Below are 8,723 nucleotides of genomic sequence, written 5' to 3'. Positions count from 1 at the left end.
ACAGTGGAAACACTTAGAATACCCTAAATAGTGTGAATCAGTACTTTGAAAATGTGTTAACAAATTCCTCTCAAAGCCGACACCCTAGTCCACACATTCCTCTCCTGTTTAAATCTGTGGCTTATGCTATAATCACACTTTACAAACTGAGGGATTACAGGCTTTCCTCCACCAAATAAGTACGCAGCGTTTTACCTTTGAGTACATGAAAAATGTCTGTCTTAATAAATAAACTGACCAAAATTGGAGAGGGTTTCCCCTGCTGCCGCCAAACCTCTTACTCTCCTAACCAACTCAGCTTCTTTTCAGTAGCAGTCAGACAAGAAAGGAAACTGTTAAAACATAGGAAAAATGGCTTCAACTATTTCACCTTTTATTGATTAATCTGCAAATTACAACATTGATTAAATAAAAAAAAATGTAATGATTAAAATAATTGCATAGTAATTTGATGTTGTTTGACTAAAATATTTCCCCACGAATGTGCATTGTCAGGGCAACAACAAATGTGCTCAATAATTTCAATAATTTTGATTTGACTGCTGATTGCTATTTTTCTATACAGCTCAAATAATTGGCCTGTTGGTGGTGCTAGAGGAAAGATATGTCCATAGAAAATCGTATGGAAATCTGTATCTTAAAAATCATACTTTTTAAAACTTTGTCCATCATATTTGTATAATTTGAGTCATTCATTGGTGATCATTCTAGGTATAACGAGTCATACAGTGACAGTAGCTCAGCAATGTTTTGTGATTATTTCAGAAAGAATATTAAAGCGAAACAATATACGTGTGAAATAACAATAATCATTGTTTCTTTTAGTTTTAATTAAAACCTTTGATAGTCATGAGACACACTATTCAAAACCATTTTTTGTAATCTCCATTTCCTTAAATTGGCTTTATGAAAAGCTCAGCCTCAGGCTAGGTGCGATGTCTATGGAGACAAGAAACTAGCGGAGGAGGGAACGATAGACGATACACATCTCAGCCCCAGGCAATGAATTACTGAGCGGCTTTAAATCCACAGTATTTAAACAGTGAAGCATGCACTTCCTCTGATGACCACTAGAGGGCAGACCAACACTATGGCAGTACAATCAGAGTGACTGAAACCTGCTTACTGTACATGCCTTATCACTGTGACTGCATAATGGACCATAAATAAGCAAATAATCATTTGAATTCTACATTTCAATGAACATTTCCTCCATTTGGATTTTTATATTTGATATATTTATTGATAATTTCATATTTCACATACTCTAAACATCTGGTGGGTAATAGTAGGATGGCATGTGACTTGTCTGTCCTTTATATAGGAGGTATTTAGTGGAGAGAATGACATCATTGTCCACTGATGAAACAAGGCAAGCTGACACCCAGCAACGTTTAAATACTTCTTTCATAACATCATACAAAAATATCGCTTACATTCCTGTAACCGCTGACAGTCTGCTTCCTTACAATAATGACACAACTCTCTTTGACTCAAAATAAAAACAATGCACTTTTTGTTCAACTTAGAGATACAACAAGGGCAAATATTGCATGGTAAAATATTATATTTTAAAAGAAACACATTTGATTTACAGAGCTACATATTATTGTGGTACGTGAGGTGTTAAATAATTGACAGACTTAACAATAATTTAACCTCCAGAGACCCACCCATTCATTTTTGTCCTCTGTGGAGCACATTGGGTTTTGGTCCATTACTTTGAGGTTATACATGCCACAGCATTAAGTCCAATTGAACTCCACAGAGGACATCCTGGGCTTTTCAAACATATATGTGGGGGTGTGGCTTTGAAAAAGATAATTTCATTATATTTCAAAATGGCGTCCATCAACACAAGCACTATTTATAGAAAGAGAAATGGTCAATTTGTAATTTTGTAATTACCAGTCTTGTGAGTTCAATATTTTAATTAATTATAGTAAGGGAACATCTTAGGAGTTAGTGAGTTTTCAGAGCAGTGTACAGTAATACTTATTTGACCTAAAACTAAATGTTTTTATGAATGTCCTCTGAGGAGGACATGGGGATTTGCTAACTTTTTATTTCCCCCATTTTACACAACACAAATGGAGTCCACCATGGGCCAAAACTAACACGTAGGTTTCTGTAGGGTTCATGGCAGACGGATGCACGGGGAAAACATACATCAAGTGCCTCAAGTGTCAGATGTATCTCTGCATTTCAAAAAAGGATGGAGTACTACAAATGAGGGCTCAATATTTGTTGCATTGAGTTGTTGTGCTCTAATGTTGTCTAAATGTACTTGCATGGTAATGTTGTTTGTATACTATGCTTCGCATAACTAACACCCGATGTCCTCTACAAAGGACACACAATAAAACAAAAATAAAAATATTTTTTTTTAGTTTTTGTTAGTCATTATGTTTATACCACCCTAAATAATTGTGTACATTTACTCTGTACTGTAAGTACTACACTTACAGATGGAGCGTCTTATTTTGGACAGTTTGAAACACGAGGGTCGTGATTGGCTCGTGCACGGTCCGTGATCGGCCCGTGATCGGTTCGTGATGAAGAGCCGGCCCCCAGTCTGACTTGATACCGCCCCCGTGATAAATAAATTGAATTATTGTGAAGCCAGCTGCAATGGATCATTGCATTGTCTGATTACACACACACACACACACACACACACACACACACACACACACACACACACACACACACACACACACACACACACACACACACACACACACACACACACACACACACACACACACACACACACACACACACACACACACACACACACACACACACACACACACACACCAAGATGACTGAGAAAGATTCAGGGGAGAAACTGATTTAAATGGAAAAGGGTTACAATTAAAAACACAGCAAAGAAGAGCTGGAGGGAGTAGTGAGGAGAGGCACATGCCTCCTCAGGGTTTGATTGACTTGCCTTTTGTTTTATTTAGCTAAGAGTGATTTAAGTTGTACCTTTTGAGTTTGCTATATTGAATTAAAGGGCCAACCACGGTAACTGCCCTCTGTTTTCTGAGTCTCTGTATGCTCTTCTAGCATTTTAAACTGTTAGTGGCTGACCCAGCCCCATGGTCTGTCACAGTAGTGCGGGAAAGAGAAGTGCACTGTTGTGCCTAAGTCACTTACTCCAGAAGTAATAAGGCCTAAGTCAGGTTTCAAATTGCCTAAGTCACAACAACATGTTCGTAAATTGGCCTAAGTAATCTAATCCTTTTATTTTACACAATTGACAGACAGTGTTATTTGTACGTCAATAGTCATATATTGTTATAACCTTTTTGTGTGAAATAATTAATATATATCATATATTCTATATTTGGTTAAGTTTTTTCTGTTTTTTGAAAAACTTTCAAATATGACTTAGGCCATTAGTTTAAGAAGGTGACGATATGCTACAAATGGCTGTCTAGCCCTGTTTGTTTTTTTGACCTTTCAGATGTTGTTGTATAGCCTCTGGCAGGGGTTAAATTGGGCCGGGGCTGTCCGGGGCTAAGCCCATAGGACGATGCTCTGATGTCATCACCCTCGCACATTTGTCATATGTTTACAAAAAACGATGTTAACACTTTCTCGTTCTTAATATATGCTATATTTAGGGTCGATATGTGTTGAATTTACTTTAAAATAGCAGATCACTGTGACCGGATATAGTTTTTTCGGCTCAGTGAACGTGTGTCTCTTCCTCCGCGGCTCCTCCGTGCAGAGAGTTTGCAGCGGTGTGTGTCAGCAACGTGCAGACAGGGGAGGCACGGATTGGCCGTCGGGAGAGTCGGGACTTATCCCTGGCCAACACCACCCCCCCCCCCCCGTTGACAATTCACGAGCGTCTAACTCTCTCTCCCCCCCCCCCCGTCGCACCTTCTAACAGAGCCCCCCCACATATCAAATCCCAATTTAACCCCTGGCCTCTGGAGCAGAAATGAAAGAGTTTTAAAAATGTTTACGTTTTGGGGGAAAATGTTGTAATATTGCAACGTTGGCCTTAGGTGGGAGCAGAATTTCTGTATTTCTACTCACATTGTCTGAATAAATATATTGAACAACTAAGGGTTAATTTGCAGGATTGATTGCTTACTTAGCCCTATATCAGTATATAGCATAAATAATAATCACACATCACTCATATTTGTTATGAATAATCATATATCATTTATTAAATAGTAAGTCGCTTTGGATAAAAGCGTCAGCTAAATGCAATTTATGAAAGCCTCACTCAGGATTTTTGGAGGCTATTTTTCATCTGTAGTTAGTTAGATTTTAAAAGTCAATCTAAAACACATTTCATTTTAAACAAGTAAATACAATACATTTAAAACATGCAACATACACTGTAAACAAAATCTGTAATCTAGGCAGTAAATTGCTGTATTACCCACAGTCATTTACTTTGAATTTGTAATACAGTGTGATACTGTACATTATGCTGCACTGTGGGAATATTATCCTTAGGCGGGAAATGTATGTAAGCTGGAGTCTGAAATAAGCTAAAAATATGTATTTCTTAATAAACTAAATAGGCCACCATTGGTAGCAGTTCTCATTATATACTTCTCAGTAACTGCTCCCCTTAAATTAAATGTATTCTGTAGATTTTTTTACCAAGTGTTTTTATTGCTCTTGGGGCATTAAAAACAAGATTTTAACTTTAGTTTTTTATATAATATCTGCATTTTCTCTTGTGAAAAACTAAGTCTTAGTTTGGCCATAGTTATTTAATATATAAAGACTATATATTATTGAATTACAAGATTAGATATACTTCATTTGATCTAAAATATTGATGTGTTCAAATGCTCTTCTAAACAAAACTGAAAGTCCATGAAAAGTTGTCTTCCTGTTTTTGTGAAGGAAGCGCCATCTCCTGGTTAAATCCTGAAATTGAAAATCTGGCAACGCCCTCTTGGAAAATAGTGGGAGGGCTTAACATTCCCAGATACTGGTCTTTGGCAGGTCTTAGGCAGGTAACTGGCAGGTAGTAGGCAGGAAGCAGTAAGCTGGAGTCTGAAATAAGATGCTCCATCTGTAAAAAAAAATGTTGAGATACTTGTACTTTATTTGAGTATTTCCATGTTATGCTATTTTGTACTACAATTCAGAGGTAAATTGTACTTTTACTCTACTAAATGTATGTTTTACCTTTAGTTACTGAAGTGTTGAAATATAATGAACTCTTAAAGGGGACCTATCATGCAAAATGCACTTTTGTACGTCTTTTATACATGAATATGTGTCCCCGGTGTTCCAGGGAACTCACCAAGTGTCAGAAAACACAACCCTCTCTATTTTCCTCCATACCCAAATCTCTAAAAAAGGGGCTGCAACGGATCTGATACAGACTGATCCAGATTTGAACACTTCTATGACGTCACAGAAGTGGCGCTACGGCTATTGGGCCAACTCTCCACCTATCAGGGGAATGTGGGGTTGGGCCACGGCCGGCCATTGCCGCTCGAAAGCGCTGGAGACGCTGTAGTACATATGCCAGGCCTGTAAGTGGCGCTGTAGTCTGCCACAAAAGCAGCGAATAAGACTTCCCGCCCATAGTTACCATGGTTACCCTTCTGTTTATTCTCCGCTGTGGCTTTTTTTCTCCCTCCCCGAGGCAAGCGTTTGCTCCCGCTGCTTTATTTCAATGCAATCCCTCCCCGTCGAGGCAAGCACTGTAATTCTCTCCGGTTAGTCCACCAGCAGATGACAAACACCCACCTCTCCGCCTCTTCCAAGGAACGAGGTGACCGTGCGGCAGAGTTTCAGTTTCAGTTTCTTTCACCGGTCAAGATGTCCGTTAAAGTTTAAATCTTCCGGACAAAATTAGAAAAGTGCCGGTCAAAGGTCTTCTTTGTTATTTATTGAGCTTTAAAACAAATGAATAACGACTCTATATAATAAAACACGGAGGACGGAGATCTCTTTTTCTCCCCCTCTTCTGACAGCCCAGCAGCTGATCAGAGCACGGGGCGTGGTCAGCAGAATCAGACCCGTAGACAGCAAACAGCACATAGAGCGAAATGAGGCATGGCTAAAATGCATGATCTGTTTGGTATTTTGAAAACAGAAACGTATAAATATATCTTATATAGGTATGGCCCTACAATATATCATTTAAATATAGCATGATAGGTCCACTTTAAATAAGACTTAAAGGGGACCTATCATGCAAAATGCACTTTTGTACGTCTTTTAAACATGAATATGTGTCCCCGGTGTTCCAGGGAACTCACCAAGTGTCAGAAAACACAACCCTCTCTATTTTCCTCCATACCCAAATCTCTAAAAAAGGGGCTGCAACGGATCTGATAAAAACTGATGCAGATTTGAACACTGTCCTGACGTCAGGACAGTGGCGCTACGGCTAGGAGACAGCCACGGCCATTGCCGTTCGAAAGCGCTGGAGACGTTGTAGTACATATGCCAGGCCTGTAGATGGTGCTGTTCTCACATAATCTGCCCTTGCAAAAACAGAGATAAAAAATGTCAAATTGAGCAAAATGAGGCATGGCTAAAATGCATGATCTGTTTGGTATTTTGAAGAAAAAAAAAGTATAAATATGCCTTATATAGGTATGGTCCTACACTATATTATTCAAATATAGCATGATAGGTCCACTTTAAGTTACACCTGGAGTAGACTCACAAACAGCGGTTGTCGCCGGACAAGGAGCCGACTGCAAATACAGAAAATGCTGTGCCTGTGTTAGAAATGGTGTCTGACGGGGAGCCTTCTCGAGCCTCCTGCTCCAAGTTCTGCATCCCATAAACCACCGTCTGGATTCCCCTGTGTCCTCCCTGGCAGCTCCAATTGATTCCCTCTCTCCTTTCCTGCTGAAAGATGAGTGTACTCAGGGACGAGGAGTCATTTAACCAGCCGCCAGTAGGAGTCAGGCTTTACTTTCTTTTATATCCATAAAGAAAAAGTAAATCTGTTTACAGTTCTGTTTCATATGGATGTTGAGAGGTATCCATATATTTCTTAATTTTGCTCTCAAAGTGCACCAGATTGATGCATTTAACTTCAATATTAAAAAATAAATCTTCTGCTCACAATACCCTGCAGTATACCAAGTCATTCTAACTAGTTTCACTTGCACCTTTACCAGCTTTGATAACACATTAATGCATCAATAATTATAACCAACCCAAATAATAACCCAATTTGCATAATGAGTACTTGTTTACTTAGTATATTTTGCTGCTAATACTTTTGTACTTTTACTTGAGTAACCTTTTGAATGCAGGACTTTTACTTGTAACATAGTCTATTACTCTAGCTACTGTACTTCTAATTTTACTCGAGTACAACATCTGAGTACTTCTCCCAAGTTAATGTATTCAATCACAACAACTCATTTGTTTGACATGTTCACAAAGAGATCGAGATCTTTCGTAGTGATTTCGTCAGTTTTGCATTTTGTGGCCAGGTATGACCTCAGGAGGGCTTGCAGGCTAAGCTTCACCTGAGCCGACAACAAAGGGACACTTTGGGAGTTCACTCTTCAGCCTCACCTGTTCTGTCCCACGGTCTGACATGCCCATGCCTGCCGCTGTGCGTTCACAGAGAAAGCTCACACACTCACACACACCCACACACACGCTGCTGTGAGCCCTCCTACCCGCAGCCAGATGGGGCTGGCTTATATGCGGAAGCTTCAGTTCCGCTCAGTCCAGTTGACTCCGAGAACAGACGGACTAAAGTCACACTTCTCCCTCCGCACCAGACCCGGCTTCACAAGGCAAGGTGAGTCCGGTACATCTGACAACTTCTCACAGATAGCGGCCCAGGGGAAGCCACTGCTTGTGTTACCGTTATATTTAACTGCTTTATGTGCCTGCTACAAAGTTGCAATTAAATGAACATATGGCATACGAAATATTTAGGCATTAGTTAAAAAAACACGATTTGTTACGCTGCTCCTAACACAGTAACAGGTTTGTTTTACTTACAAACAAGTTGGTTTAAAGTTTATAAGAAAAGTGCACTATTAATGTCAGACATGTGTTTTATGTCACACCCACTGACTGAGGCAACCAAATACACATTAAATGTCAGCTTCCGTGAAAAAAAAAACAAGGAGTGCTGGACTTTAATGACGCTAATGTGTGTTCCCTAAAGTAAACACACGACTGATGGTGACCTAGGGAGTTATCACTTTCTCTAAAGTCTACAACTAAAGCTAAATATTGTGTTAGAGTATTACCCCTAAAAGTTATAGTATATTTATTGGTCTAGACTGACACACTGAGGTAGCCTACTTAAAGCCTGCCCTAGGCATTTAAAGTATATATTTTATGAATTCTGAATGTAAGAAAGTGTTAAACGGAACAAGAGTTGCTTTCAGAACAAACATGTATAATCAGCTGGTGTACAGAAAGTGTCCAATAAATTCAGGTTGGTACAAGTTGTCCCAATACAAGGATTATGACAAATGCCTTTTATATGACTTTCAATCAGTTGTTCTTTAAGTTTTAATTTGTCGTAGTCTTACATAAGAAAATACTTTCACAGTATGTGCTACATTGACTAATTTATCAGATATTTTTTGTCTTGTATTGACAAGTTAAAGTGGATGTCATAGACAGCCCACTAGTGAAGTGAGTCAATGTCCTGTCCTGCAATGATGTCACCTGGCAACACATTGTCTCCTGAAACATTGTGAAATGAGCATGACGTCTAAAGAGGCCAGTCATAC

The 8,723-nt window shown here is 39.1% G+C and overlaps 1 protein-coding gene across 2 annotated transcripts in view; it reads left to right on the top strand.

Annotated features, from left to right (window-relative positions):
• Positions 1-7,647: 7,647 nt before the first annotated feature.
• pdlim5b (PDZ and LIM domain 5b) overlaps positions 7,648-8,723 on the top strand; it is a 35,547-nt gene continuing 34,471 nt past the window's right edge. Inside the window, exon 1 of one of the 2 annotated variants that reach the window (XM_034123184.1) lies at positions 7,648-7,771. The gene's annotated coding sequence lies outside the window, so the exon portion shown is untranslated. The remainder of the gene's footprint in view (positions 7,772-8,723) is intronic. The other variant, XM_034123185.1, reaches the window with a different exon arrangement.

Source organism: Trematomus bernacchii, unplaced genomic scaffold, assembly GCF_902827165.1.
Source record: "Trematomus bernacchii unplaced genomic scaffold, fTreBer1.1, whole genome shotgun sequence".
Classification (NCBI taxonomy): domain Eukaryota; kingdom Metazoa; phylum Chordata; class Actinopteri; order Perciformes; family Nototheniidae; genus Trematomus; species Trematomus bernacchii.
This window is presented reverse-complemented; position numbering and strand designations above follow the sequence as displayed.